The sequence below is a fragment of the Typopeltis vanoorti genome, chromosome 15, assembly GCF_054136105.1.
Source record: "Typopeltis vanoorti isolate ZY-2024b chromosome 15, IOZ_Tvanoo_1.0, whole genome shotgun sequence".
Classification (NCBI taxonomy): Eukaryota; Metazoa; Arthropoda; class Arachnida; order Uropygi; family Thelyphonidae; genus Typopeltis; species Typopeltis vanoorti.
The window spans coordinates 26,519,913-26,536,133 of NC_143563.1; the positions used below are offsets into that span (position 1 = coordinate 26,519,913).

The 16,221-nt window shown below is 34.6% G+C and overlaps 1 protein-coding gene across 1 annotated transcript in view; it reads right to left on the reverse strand.

Moving 5' to 3' along the window:
* Positions 1-15,058, reverse strand: part of LOC150098529 (uncharacterized) — an 83,574-nt gene extending 68,516 nt beyond the window's left edge. Inside the window, exon 1 of the mRNA XM_090405837.1 lies at positions 15,006-15,058. The gene's annotated coding sequence lies outside the window, so the exon portion shown is untranslated. The remainder of the gene's footprint in view (positions 1-15,005) is intronic.
* Between the last annotated feature and the right edge of the window lie 1,163 nt (positions 15,059-16,221).

The window sequence follows — 16,221 nt, forward strand, 5'->3', positions numbered from 1 at the left end:
AAAAGATACGAAAAGTAATGCACTTTTACATTCTATTCTTTAAATTTTTGATGTTTTTGAACAAATAAACTATCAGACGTCTTTATGCCTGACGAAAATGAAATCCCTATTCAAAGTTAATCATGCTGTTAGTTGAATACAACCACTTGATTCTTGGTCAATGGAGATATGTATGAGTATGAAAGGAGTAGAAAACGATTCATTAAAGCTCAACTGTGATTAGAGAAACAGGGAGGCGGCAATAGTAAATTGTAGAGGTCAGGGCTGCAAGAGAAACATCAGCCTGTATGTTCTCACCACCACGAAACCGGACTCCGTCAATGTATAGACTACGCAATCAGGTGACGCCCTTCTTTCTACCTTTACATTAGCCCATTAGTTTAAAATGTGCTTGGTTCATCGATCTTACTCGAAATGCTCCAAATTCATTTTTGATAAGTTTGTTTAAGAAATGCCATTACTTATTGTTTATCATAAATACGTTAATAAAAGTCTGAACCATTTTATGACTAATTTGCTTTTTAGATTAGCTTGTGCTAAAAGTGCTTTTCAAGGCAATGGCTTCGTTATAATTTTACCTGGATTTTTTTAGTAATTAATAATTTTATTTATCATAAATCAGATTATTAATTAATATTTTGTCGATTAAAACTAAAAATTATGCTTAAAATGCGATTAAAGCTAAAAATTGTGCTTAGATATACAATTAAAACTAAATATTATACTTAAAATGCGATGTAAACTAAAAATTATATTTAAAAAATGCGATTGGCTACTTGTTTTTGTTAAGCGATGAATGCGCATGCGCATTGCAATAGTCATAAGTTCAGTTCCACTTCCTGCTTTATGCGAGTTTTCTACGTGTTAATTTCAACGCACTATTTCATTTGTCATATAACAAGGTATGTTAAAAAGTGAAAAGAAATATTCCCCGTTGTTTTAACATGTTTAAGACGAATTGTAGGCACGGGGTTGCGATAAAATAAATAAATAAATAAAAATAAAAAAAGTTCTGACAAATACATGGAAACCGACCCACGTAAGACCTTGTAAATATATTGATACAAATTGCTTGGACAACATTAGCCGTGTAGCATAAAATGTTTTAATTATTCCGAAATTGAAAACTGAAGACGTCAGAACCACCTTCGTTTTTTTTTTCCCCCCATCCCAGGTCGTAATTTTGATTTGGGATTCTATAGCAGAAATCGTCATCAACAGTCCCTTAATAGTCGCAGTCACGTGATCGTTATAAAATCCGTTCATAGTATACATATTTGTGTATTGGTCATTGGAAAATATAAACTGCGTGTTCAAATTCAAATTTACTAATTTTTTAAAATTATTTTTATTTTTAAATTGCTTAGACAATCTCGTAAATGACATAAATGTTTGTTTATTTGTTTGTTTCACGGAAATGGTCGCAAACAACAAAAACAATGTCTTACAATAGCGTAAGTATGTGATGGCAACCATTGAAAGCAAAGCCTATTTTCGTTTATGTATTGTAGACATTTTATTTATTGTTACTGGTAATATATAATTTTGCCTCGCTGGGAATTATTAAGTCACCAAAATGGTCTGATTTAAACCGAAAACTGAAACGACGTAATGTATTTTAGTAGAGATACTGAATACCAACTTTTATTACATTCTTTTCATTCACAGTTTAACTATTCGAAAGTTTGGATATATTTTGCCTAAATTTTGTCCCTTCAAATTAATTTAATTTAAATAAAAAGTGAAATTCTTAACAGATCTCAAAATATCAAATATATATATATATGAAAAAAAAATAGATTTAATGACTCCAAGACCAAGATAACATATAAAGATTTTAATGATAAATACTACTAGTTTCGGCATATAGCAGCCTTCTTCAGGTATTTATAAAGGAAAATAATACTAATAAACGAATTATTTAAACAAACTGAAAATTACAGGTACAAATTGCCTCACATAATCGATACATAAAAACGTTGTATTTTTTCAAGTTGTTCCAACTGGCGTGCCATTGTTTGTTGCAATTGTGCGTGCAGGTTCATGTGAACGCCAATATTGAATAACTGCAGCATGGCTATCTGGGATGTTATAACTTAAATTATTGTTTAAGTGGACCGGGTTCAGTAGGATTTCCCTTGATTCTACGATTTTCCTTTCAAACTCATCTTCAGAGCGAAAAATATTTTCTGATCTATTCCAGCATACAGAGTGGCTTTGTTGGTCATCATTAGGATTATTTGAAAAAAGAACATGACTGGATAACGCAGTTGCATGAGATCTTTTGTAAGAGATGTCTCTCTTATGCTCTTCTATGCGTTGTTCAATAGATTTGTTAGTTTGACCAAAGTATGGGATATTGCAATCACACCACAATTTATATACTCCAGGGTACTTAAGGTTGTGATGAGTAGGTTTTGGATGGCTGATTAGAGAGCGGATTTTTGGAAGTGTGGTGAAGAAGGTCCTGATATTATATTTTTTAAGGACTTTAGCTATTTTCTTAGAGACTATTTAGTATTTATCTAGTATTTAGTATTTATCATTAAAATCTTTATATGTTATCTCGGTCTTGGAGTCATTAAATCTATTTTTTTCAAATATATATATATATATATATATATATATATTTTTTTTTTTTTTTTTTTTTTTTTAATATGGTCAGCTAAGTCCTTTTGAACTGCTTTGAGGTTACACGATACAAGGCGTGTCTACCGATTAGTCTTGAATCTTGTCCTCTATCTAATAGTTATCAACACCTCCACGGTTCTTTTCCCCTACTTCCTGCCTCACGCACACACACATGAGATAAGATAAGATCTCGGAACATCCTGCTCATTGCTTATAATTCAGACGTGTCTGAAACACTCAACAATCTGCACCATTCTACCACTAATTATAATCGCTTGGTTTCTTTATTGTGCTTTAGTCTGATCTTCACTGACCTTCAAATTACAGTCTCGTTGAAGGCTTAACTTGTGATTTAAAAACATCAAGAAACTTCGTCTCCGTATTTTCATGTAATACAACAGTTGCATTATGGCTACATCAAGACGTAAAGTACGCATAAATAAAAATTAAAATTACCAAGGATTCGTGTTAAGCTGTATTTATAATAGACGAATTAATATAAGCAAGATGTTTTTAAAAGTTCTCTTACTCCTTAATAATTATAAAAAAATTAACATGTTAATGAATTAAATGGCTATATAACTTTAAACTACAATCAAATGAATATTTATATAACGAAGATCACTTAATTTTTAAAATAAAATAAACGTATTAAATAAATTTTGATAATCAGAAGGTTGGTCGATTGGTAGAGCCTCTGCTAATAATGGTTCACACAAAAAGTTAAACAAGTTTGAGCACGGTTAGTAGTTGGAAGGGTCGATTATTTGACGCTGTTGGCACACTCTCCCTCGATGAGTCTTTGGACTCCCTGGAGGTGTCACACAATAATAATTACAATATTTAAAGAAAATTACTGAGGAGTGTTATCAAGGCTTATTCTTTGAAATTGGATTCATTTTATATGTGTATCGGCAGGTGTCGCTTCGTTACTCCAATTTTTATGAAGCATTGTATAGATGTTCACGATACTGCTAGAAGTAAGAGTGGGATGTTTGGGTGATATTGGTGCAAAGTACTCAAAAAAAAAAAAAAATGTGGACAATAAAAATCAGAAGAAATTAGGAAGGTATTTGTTTCGATAACAACGTATTCTCAGTATAAGGCTACTGATTCACAGATTTACTAGTAATGGGCTGTTTTATATAAAATCAAAAGAGCTTTTGGAGTGGTAGGTTGAAAAAAATAATAAAAAATCACGTAGTTTCTATTTAGTTCCCGAATGCTTAAGCTGAAATCCTGCGGCGTGTACGTACATTTAATTTTATTTGTATATCTTAATAAAACTTTAATCCTGAAATGTATTAATTTATTCATATATTTTAGATAAATACTTGCTGCTAATTATCTGTATTTTTTTTTTAAACTTAATGAAAAGAAAGTAACATAATGCAATATTTCATAGATTGGAAACTATTGTCTCCGAGAGGTCGCTTTCCACAGTCTGGGAACTTCTAATATTCAATCAAAACTTAGCAAAATAGAAATTTCACCTTTAATTGTTAATGCTATATTTGATAGCACAGTCTGATAGTAGCATGTGAATGATTTTTTCAAGAACTACTACTAATAATAACATTATTGGTAGTAATAATCAGCTTTGAAATAATAACCCATATGTTATAAAATATATTATAAATATAAAATATATATAGTAATTATGTTAATACATTTAACGAACAGAACAGCATTTAGAATAATGCCAGTCATGATATGCTTTTTGTTGTCTGGAAAACAAATGACTGGCAGTATCGGCCAATAGCTATGTTCGTGGGGGGAACGACCTTTCATTACTACTTTTTTTTTTTTTTTAACAGTAAAATTAGGGTTATTTGTGAATGTTACGCATTCATAGCTCTCCAAGGAGAAAGAGAAAGAGAGAGAGCAACTGCCTCATCGAAAGCAAGAAAATGAAAATGACAAAACTGATATTGTAAATCTGAAGCTACATCTTGTTAATTAAAAATAGTGAAACAGTAGTTTTGTTTGCTGTTCTGTGAGGATGATCGGATCTATTATTTTATATTTTAGAAATACAAAAATAGTTTAAATTTCCGAAGCAAAGAATTTTCATACTTTGTAATACCGTAATCTCCCCCAATGAATATATAAAAATTGATGCAAACCTCTTTTAAGTGGATATGCAAGACTCAGATCAGAGGATCGAGATTGGTTTAAAATATTTTATTATAACAATTTATTTTATTATATATAAAGCTATATATTTTATTTAATTAATTAATAAATGCTTAAAGGGAATTTTTGAAATTTTAAAATAATACAAAAAAATAAGTTGCGATCCATTCTTTGGGCACAAAATAAAAGTAAAAAAAAGTTCATAAAATGATAAATTATTTTAGTATACAATAATAATTAAAAATTATAAAAAGTGTAATTTAAAAAGCATTGATTTTTTTCAAAAATTAATTATAATTCTAAAAGAGCTATGCAAAAAAAAAAAAAAATGTAGTTTTGAAAATTGGTACCTGATACTCGAAATATAATTTAAAAGACAGAAAACAAGGTATTTGAAATATTTTTTAAAATCATAACTTCCTTGGAGAGGGTACAATTTATGATGACTAGAATGCTGCCTCATCTTACTAGTCGCCAAGTATGGAATTTGTAGCTTACAATTTTTGCTAATTAGCTTATTTCTCAATAAATTCGATCTAATAGAGGGCTCTGTCAACTTACTAACCTTCGTGAAGTAGTCAGTAGTATTTCGACTTGGCATCATCCATCCACTTTATTGGTTGATCACAAATGAGGAATCTTCGATAGCTTCCTTATAGCATTAATACACGTTATGTGGCCTGGAAAGCGGGAGAGGTTTACAAGTTGCCCTGTGTACGAATTGTTCACCACTACCCGTACCTTCTAGGAACAGACAATTACCAGTTTTAACACTCGGAATAATACATTCGGCGATCTCAGAGACTACAGGTTCTTTTCTTTTCTTTTTTGTTTTAAGGAAGTTACATGGTGTATTTGTTTCTTATGTTTCAGCGCTATCACGTAACTGGTTGCAATAGCAAATATAGAAATGCCTTCAGGATAATAGACACCGTCAGTTCAATCATTTATACAAACACAGAACAAGGAGAATATTTATTTTGAGATATGCAGCTAATTTAACATCAGAGGGAGTTACTGGTATTCGTAAGAATTATAAAACTACAAGAAATGATTATTAAAAATATGTATGAGGAAAAACCCAACCTGAATATTAATTCCACAACCCACGCATCCAAATACAACATTATTTATTAATCTTTCAGATTTTGTAGTCGTATTTTCAGTAGAACATATGAAGACATACCGGAAACTTGAATGCAAATATATTAATAATCCAACAGACGGGAAAAAATCACATGAATTATCAATTCTGAAAGCGATTCTGACAAAATGGGAGGACAAATGTCAGTTTGCAAGTGACATTAAATATCTTGTTTTGCTTAGGATCCAATCCCATTATTTGAAATTTGAAGTGAATATTTCGCTTACGGTATATGAAAAGAACTAGTAAATCCATTCCATATAAATGAAAGTTTTTATTTATTATTTTATACATTTCCTTTACTGTGCGTTGTGTGCATTGATATCATGCTAGTATCAGAAAACCATCGCTATTTCATTAATCTGACCGTGAGCAAGGTGCCGATAACACTGCTTGTATTCATAAACGTCATCTGAAAAATCTTTTAGATGTATTGGATTTATAAAATAAAAAATAAAAAAAGAAGAGAGACTCCATAAAGAAGGCAACTTTGTGGATTTGAAAGAGGATGGGTGTGATTCTCGAAATAAACAAATAGAGTGTGCGCTAAGTTCCTCCAACAGACCTTGAGACCACAAAACACAGATTACTATTTTAACTCTTGTCGGAAACGGATACAATGTGCACGCTCTACGCTGAATACAATAGATGGTGGGGGAAAGGGAACAAAAATAGAGTGATGTGGGGGTGAGAAAAGAAAGCGAAATTATATATCGCCTCCGTTGGAAAAATGACGGAGCATGCGCCCTTTGATTGGTAAAGATGTGGGTTCGATTCTTGTCAATGCGCAATAGAAAACAAGTTGTCCTCCATCTAAATAGGTAAGCCAGCCAGAGAACTCGGGCACTTAACAGACAAAAAAAAAAAAAAGAGAGAGAAAAAAAATGTAGTGTAGTGTAGTGTAGCATAGATCCAACTCATCCCACGATAAATCTTAGATCTCCATGGAGGAGTCATAATAATAATAATAATAATAATAATAATAATAATAATAATAATGCGAAAAAATTAAAGAAAGAAAACATCAAAAGAGCGCAAAAGATTTCACAAGCAGGAAAATATCACTAAATTTCTGTCAGACTGGAATATACTTTGGTATATTGCACAACCAGGAGAAATATATTGTACAACTAGGAGAAATACGTTTTTTGAATGCATTCTGTGAAAGCAACATGGAAAAACGCAAAAAAAATGCCATTTTTTTTCATAGTTTAACATAAAAAAAAAAAAAAGATTATACAGAGCTTTACTAATAATTATACAGATGATGTTAGAATAATATGAAATATATAATATATAATATAATAATTTCGAATCTGTTATTTTCATGCAGATATGCACTTTTTTTTGTATTTATTCTTTTTGGATTTTCTTATTTTTCTCAAGTTCATCACTTCGCTACAATACGTCTGCAATCCTTAAAAAAATAACAGCGCCCTCTTGGATAACAACGTATTGACTTTGGCTTACGATAAAATCCTAGTGTTATTCTTTTGCTCAATTCGATTTTCTTCCAGTTTGGTTTTAAAAGAATTTCGACTCTTTCAAAACTTGTAATTTAATTAAAAGTCTAACGTAAAGATCGGTTTTCTTTAATACAATTGTATAAAATCAGTGAACGTTATTTTTTCTTGTAAGATAGCATACAGAAACAATTCCACGTTTCAAATAAAAATTTCTCTAAGCTAATAAATACTGCGAGTCACTCTACTTTTATTACCAGAATCATCAAGACCAATGTAATAAATCCTACGTGTTGTAAGTTGATATTATAGCAGGTGGAATTTTTCTATTGGCCTTGATGACTCTTGTAATAAAAGTAGTTACGGTGACTCTCGCTACAGTATTAGCTTAGTCTGCCACTTTTATTCGACAGAGATATTCAATGGGAGTCGCTATGTCCCATTATGGGACATAGCGTGCCAAATTTAAATGTTACGTCCAGTTAATCAAATGAATACTGTACAATACTTAGAAACTAGCAGAAAATGCTCCTTCCTACAAAACTTGTCAAATTTCGCAGAAATCGTTCAACGGATTTCTGACAGTTAATTACAACTAATTATTTTAAAAAATAATCTCAATAACGCTTTCACTTTTAATTATTAACCTCCTGCTTTCTGGGTACATATTAGATGGAATTCTTAACATCTATAAAGAATTTCGTTTGTTCGAAATTCGAAACGGACTAGATATCAAAGATGACAAAGGGGGGTGACATCATTTGTATCCAAATCCAAAACTGGAATGGAGACGTATAAAAATAAATAAATAAAAATAAAAAAGGAAGCAATAAAATGCACGCAAATACAGGAAAAATATTCTTCGATTAATTATTATTGATAATGGTCAAATATAACTATATATCTATATAAATGCCAGCAAAGATTGGTCGATTGGTAGAGCCTCTGCTACTAATGGCTCATGAAAAAAGTTAAGCAAGTTTGACCGCGGTTAGTAGTTGGAACTCCCATTCGTTCGATGCTGTTGTCACACTCTCCCTCGATGAGTCTTTGGACTCCCTGGAGGTGTCACATAATAATAATAATAATATTGATTATTTAGTACAAAAATGCCAATAGCAGTGAAACGCTTGAGTCTATTACCGGCCTGATTCGCCGAGTAGTTAGCGTATTCGCTCTCCAGCCAAAAGGCTGCGGGCTCGAATCCCGCCGTGGGCATGGATGTTTGGGATTGTCTGTGAAAATACTAGTGGTGGTAGGCGGTAGATGGCGTTGATATAGATGATGGTAGTTGCGAGATTCGTTGTAGTTGGTGGATTGAGTGAGTGGTGAAATTATTAATTTTTAATAAATTCGCAATACGTGTATACTGCATCTTATTAATTGGGCTCCTTGGATGCGTCGCGTAATAATAATAATAATAATAATAACATTCGTGAAATTTATTAATGTTGCGCTAGTAGTAGAATTCCATGCAATAAGCAGACGAATTAATCGAAATAGGAACAGATAAAAGACGAAACAGTTGAATGCCTCAAACTGGACTGACTATTGAATTGATTTTTTTGGAGATCGGACGTGTTATCTTAGACTGTGTCTGATTAAATTTTATACAAGGATTTTTTGGGGAAACTCATATTGCACTGGCGCTAACACAGTTTGATTCCTATTGTGTCCCCCCCATCTGTATGAAACATGCAAGAGATCTGATGGTCGTGTAGGCCCCACCGCCTATGAGGACCAGTGGTGGCTGTATGTTATTTTAGGGAGGTATGTTTTCGCTCTGTGGCCAAGTGAGTTCTTGACACTCCTTTCTCCATTTAGTACGGCATTACAATTTTAAACATTGCTAGTAGATCACCTCGGTCTACAGGATTTTTGCTGGCAGGCCCCAGCCTTGCGGGATTATAGTTGTAGGACAACAGGCTTACTTCACTGTAAAGATACTCACATTCTTTACTGATCTCAAACACCTTGATATGAAAAAATATCAAAGAGCAGATCCGGATCCTTAATAAGGAGCAGTCACTGAAGTTCGTAATGAACAAGCTTGAGTTCGACTGGCCGTGTTTTATAAAGCAGTATACTCAAACTAATGATCAGGATGGAGAGGAGGAGGAGGTAACACAAGGAGAATTCGTTACCGTTCTGCCATCAAAATCCTCCCGCGAAAACAACTCACACGGGAAGCATTCAAACAAAAGATGCAGAACTATAGAAGACCAGATGGATGAAGACTCACCAACACTGGATGTCCCGAGGAACACCGAAAAGGTTCCCCCTGTTATATTAAAGGACATTAAGGGACAAGGGTTAATGGACCATTGTGTCATCAGCTATTAGGGAACATAACATCTCATATTCCTGGGCCAAAAACCTAGATGAAGGAATCAAAATCCAGCCAGCCTCTGTAACTGACTATAGACAAATGACCAAGCTAATGAACAACAAAAGTCTTCCTTACCATACATTTGCTTTACCAGGTGAAAAAAATTTGAAGGTGGTACTTCGTGGGATCAGAGGGTGTCACCCCCCCTTGAAGAAATCACTGCTGACCTTATGAGTCAGGGCCTGACCCCAGTCAAAGTTAGCAGGATGCTCAGGTCAGATAGGCGACCTATGCCACTGGTGTTGGTAGAGATTGACAAGATGCAGAAGCAGATATACGAACTGACTGCTATCTGTGGCCTCAGAATTTCTACTGAGCCGCTAAGGAAAAAGTCGTCAGCTGAGCAGTGCCATACGTGTCAAAGGTTTGGCCATGCCCAAAAACTTTGCAAGGGCAACTTCAGGTATCTAAAAATGCAGCGAGGGCAACCAGACTAACACATGCACCAAAACAAGATCCACGCCAGCTAAATGCGAAAACTGCGGAGGATCTCACCCCACCAACTACAAGAGGTGCATTGCACACCCAAAGAACCGCGGCTAGCAAGAGCTGCTCTTCCACCGCCCTGCAGCGACACTCAAGGCAGCTGTACAGATCGCCCCTCGGTCCAAATAATCTCTAATTCGACAACTCAGGAAGGAAAACAAACAGCAGCACTGACCAAAACTTATGCCGAGGCCATACGCACTAAGGCTATTCCATCCCATGAACAAACAATCTCTAATCTAACGTTAGTATTAACTGCCTCACTAGCTACCATGTTACAGGAATTCAGTATGACAAATCATTCGCCATCCTCAACGAAAAGATTCCTGCAAGGCACCCATTCAATTCTGATAGCCCTCAATCATGAATAAAAGAAAATATAAACTCCCACATCATCACTGCGTGGAACGCAAATGGACTGAGCAACAAAATCATGGAACTGCAAGAGTTCACTCAAAGATACAACCTGGTATACTCTTAGTAAATGAAACAGATCTCAGGCCAGCTAATAGCCCTAAATTACGGAGACTACGTGCTGTACAAAACAGATAGACTCACCGCCAGTGGAGGAGGCACAGCCGTATTCATTAAAAACTATCTAGGCCACAACGCCCTGACAAATCCGCAAACCAAGAACCTTGAGATAACAGGTATTCAAGTTCATACTAACAATACTGGCAGCATCAAAATCTATGCCGCATACAACTCACCTAGCATCCCATTATTGGCATCTGATTGGATTCCATTCTCGGCTCTACGGACTCCATTATTATGGCTGGAGATTTCAACGCCAAACATACAGCTTGGTTCAGCTCCACAATCAACAATAAAGGTCGTACATTAAACAATTATTCAACTCAAATCTCTATAGTTATAGCCGGACCTACAGAGCCCACCAATCACAGTCCAGTCGGAAGCTCAGATGTACTTGACACAGTCATCCACAGAAACATTAGATACCAGTATCAGCTGGAAACACTAAACGAGCTGTCTTCCGACCACAATCCCATCCTGCTTAAGATCGGTACGCTAGAGCAACTCACTCCTATGCACTCCTTTATACCACGGGACAAAATGTAGAATTCTCCCAGAGCACATCGGCAAAGCCCCCGTTATTCACAATAAAGAGGAGACAGACATTGCTGTAAACAACCTAACCAGCCAAATAAAAAAAAAGGAATAAAATCAGTTACCCAAACTACAGTCTTTCATCTGATCAGCCGGGTTCCCGAGGAAATCATGGACCTAATAAGAGCAAAAAGCAAAGTCCGAAAGAGATACCACAATACAAGAGCCCCATAAGACAAAACAATACTGAACAGATTAAATCAGCAAGTCCGTGAAGCTCTTCAAGAACACCGAAACCAAAACTGGGAAACCAAATTGACTAATTTAAACCCAGAGGATAACTCCATCTGGAAATTCTTGAGATCCCTCAACACTAAAAGGCAACTTATTCACCCAATACAGATCAAGAAGGGAACAGACCACACAGACAAAGAAAAAGCTGAAGCTCTAATAGGCAACTTGGAAACTCCATATAACCCATCTTACGAAAATTTAATCATCAACCTTACTACAAAATTCACCGCCGAGCCATCAAGCCTTAAGACAACAAGAGGATAATTCAGAACCTATCACACCTACTTCTCCAGCAGAAATAACAACCATTATAACCCACCTGAACAACAAAAAGGCTCCAGGGCTAGATGGTATCACCAACATATTAATCAAATTACTACCCAGAAAAGCCATAATTCATTTAGTCAACATAATCAACAGTACTCGTAGATTTCAGCACTTTCCCACAATATGGAAGACTGTCGACATCATCCTTATCAAAAAGACTGGAAAGAACCCCCAACTCCCAGAAAGCTACAGACCTATCAGTCTTCTGCCTTGTCTAGGTAAGGTCGCTGAAAAAGTTATTCTCACAAGGCTTCAATCTGAAACGGACAAGTTAGGTATCATTCCAAAAGAGCAATTTGCATTCCGTAAAGACCATAATACTGTACAACAGATACATAGACTGGCTGAGCATATCACAAAAGTCTACAACTGGAATCTCCATACAGCTGCAGTCTTCATAGATGTTGCAAAGGCTTTTGACAAGGTGTGGCATCAAGGCCTGCTTTATAAACTCATAGAATTCAACCTACCAATCAATCTAATAAAATTGATTGATGCATACCTCAAAGACAGATATATGCAAGTCAAAATACATGAAATTACATCAACAAGACAGAAAATTTTGACTGGAGTGCCTCAGGGTTCTCCTTTTATTTTCAATCTCCATAGCTGACATCCCCCAAAAACCCTAGCACAACCATCACTGCATTATATGCAAATGATACCACTCTGCTAGCAAGATCTCTCAGCCCCCAGCTGGCAATCACAAGAGTCCAAAGCAGTTTCATATACTATAAAAGTGGCTGATGGACTGGAGGATTCAAATAAACCCCCACAAAAGATCAGCTATAATGTTTTCCAAAAAGAAGGTCCAGAGCAAGAAGAGCATATACCTATTAGGTGTCAAGATTCCATGGCAGACTGAAATTAAATACCTCGGCGTGCTGCTTGACAAAAAAAAAACTTCAATTCAGCAATCACATAAAACACATAGGCTCGAAGACATCTAAAGCAATCGCGCAACTCTACCAGCAGAAGCAAGCTGGATATACGTCACAAACTACTTATATATAAGATGGTAATACGCCCGGTCATCACTTACGCATCTCCTGCATGGAGCCATACCTCTAATACAAATATTCAAAAACTGCAAAGGATATAGAACAAATGCCTAAGGATGATTCTGGATGCTCCATGGTTCAATTCAATTGATTTAAGAAACTCCCAGATTCACAGAGAAGTCAACATTCCTTATATTTTCTCCCTTCTCCACAATCTAGCAGAAAAGTTCTTCAAAGCAAGTAATCATCCAAACCCGCTGATCAAACAAGCTTCGGACTACAATGAAGCGGAATACCATAAATATAAAAGACTCAAATCTATCTTATGCTCAGCTGAACACAGTTAATCTCAATGCCCTCACAGGCGAGCCTAGAGCTCAGTAACACTCCACTCAAAGAATTTCCCTCACAGACAAAGTGCCTCAAACTAAACTGCGGAGAGAGGTTTCGTGTTATTAGAGTAGAAAAAAAGGTTTTACCAATGCCGCAAACAGTCGCGATACATATCACGCATGGGAGATTAAATGAAAATGTAAGTGAAACCCGGGTTAAACTCGATACATGCATATTAAGATGTTAGTAAGACGCTATAACGATATTACTTGTATATTGTAGAGAGTCAGCGAAGTGTGTCCAAGGCCAGTGAAGCCGGTTATTTTCAACAAGATTATCTTCAAGAATATTACTGTACTACAAGCCTATACCTGAACCTTAGTTTTGTGAGTACGTCTATCTTAGTAAAATTAACAAACATGTTGTTTCTGATAAAAGAAATGTAAAGATATAATGAATGTCTTGATAATGCAAACGCAAATGTAAGACGTTTCTAAGAAAGTGACACTCACCTGTCCTTGATGACTAATGCATAAAACGCGTACTAAATCAAATTTACCATGTGAATAGGTCATTTATATGCTAGTTATCACATCATATTGCAGTAACCTTGACAACCACAGCAAGCTACCTCTCTTGATAAGTGGCAGGCATCAATTAGCAAGTTTGTGAGGGAAATATCCTTACAACTATGATAATTGCGTTGAATTTTGATATGTATTTCACTTAAACAAGAAATGAAAGGTAGTTTCGTATTTTTCTGGATACTTTGGGATGTCTCAGTGTTTTGTCCTTTAAAAAATAATATGAAGAAACAAAATACAAAAGACAAAAAACGTATGTTTTTTTTTTTTTTTTAATTTGTGAAATTGTAATCTACTGCCTGTTGCTGACTTTTGGTATGTTATTGAAGTGCCCGGCATATCGCCAGCCTTAACATATTCGTTTTCCAACCAACAAACTGCGGGTTCGAATCCCGCAGTGAGACTACCTTCTCGCTTACTGTTTTCGTATTTGGTCTCTAGAGAAGAGGTTCTAGAATGTGCAGAAACTAAATAAAAATATCACAAAATATACCACGATACTAATTTACTACAGATTTACAACCTTTCGTGAGTGGAAGTTACACGCACACACATACATACATATATGCATACCTGTTAATAGAAAGGCTCTAGAAACCACTGCCAAGCTAATTTGATTTTTGTTTATTTATTCTCATTTTAGGACTTTTAGTACTTTCCCTCTTCTCAGTAAATTATTATCGTCTGCATTTGGATACAATTCCATATGAACTTAAATGCAGGAAAAAAAATTATAACCGCTAAGTTATTTTGAAGAAAAAAAAAACTTTATTTATTCTTTGTTTATTTAGGGCATAAACAGCAGCCACATAAATATAATAAAATAGTATGGATGTAGAAAGGACATTTCCGTAATTAAATGCACAAATATATATTCCCCCTATTTATATTCGCAATCCATATTTTTCTTTACTTCACGTTCATATAGCTGTAATGCAATTCGCTGGATTTGAAACGCAAGCAGACGACTGTTGGACAACCGCCAATATTATTAATCGTAAGGTTCCAAAATTAAAATTTATCATTTTAATATTAAGAATTAATTACTGAGAATACTAAGAATTAATGAATCAATTATGAGAGACTAAATATATGTAATCATATTAATGAAGCTTTTGTAGAGTAATTTAGATAATGCATTAAACTCACCTTCAGTTATTATTCGCCTGCAGTAGTACCACAGCTAGACGGGACAACGCTTCTACCTGTGTCCATCATCGGCAGCTGACGGTCCGTTCTTGACATTGTGCTATTCACAAATAACCGCACGTATTCTGTTTTCTCTAGTGAACACGTCGTTAACAGAATAAGATAACAAATACAGGATTAGCTGTGCAGCATTCTAACTGACAATAGCCCTTTGCTATATTGGAACTAGTTAAGCTCTGTGCGTCTAACCATTGCAAATGAATTGAACGGCTGTCAGCGTCAGACATCTGGATCACATTGTTAACTTTACTTCTTCGACAAGTTACTTTCGTTCAGATCATAGAGGCGCTGCAATCGCAGCTAATAAAACAGAGCATTTCCGCTAGCATTTCGTTACAGAGACTGGATAATCACTGTGCATTCTAGTTTGCTGGATGCACATTCTCTTACTGTCCGCTTTTGCGTGACGGTCATGAACAAAATGATATTAAAATATTATGAAAGCTTTTTAAATAGTATTTTCAGGGACAGACGTGTAAAAAAACATAGGTTATAAAATCGTATACTCGATCAAAAAAAATAAAAAAATAAAAAACGCCAAAGGTTAATTAATGTTTGGATTCATGTACCAATTATATAAAACCGCAGCATGCAATTAACAGAATATGCAATATAACCAGATCGAAAGGAGTATTTTTTTATATTTTTGAAAATTACTATAGATAGCAGTAGATATGATGATAAAAAAGATGCGAAGAAGGATTTTTGACTTTAACGCGCTGCAGATTTTAAAATCAAAGTTTTAAAAATTCCAAAAGACTCCAAAAGTTACATTGTTTTTTATTTAAATTCTTTAAATTTAATTCTTTATTATTTATTTATTTAAATTATTTAAATTAAATTCTTTATTTTTATTTATTTAAATTATATTTATGTGTGTTATTTATTATCATTTTTTATTTTATTTTATTTTTTGGATGAATACAAACAGATCTTGCAGTTTGTACATCATCATTGGAGACTAAGTTCGGAGTGGCAACCAACGTTTTGAATTCAAACAAATTGTTCAATATATCGGTTGTACAACTCTAGATTGACAATTACTAGCCTTTCATAGCCATCTTCAGTAATGTAAGGGGGGGGGGGGGGTATGTGATGTCCTTTCAATTTGCTAACAACCGGATGGCTTTTAGAAATCAAATCTAAAGCAAATTAA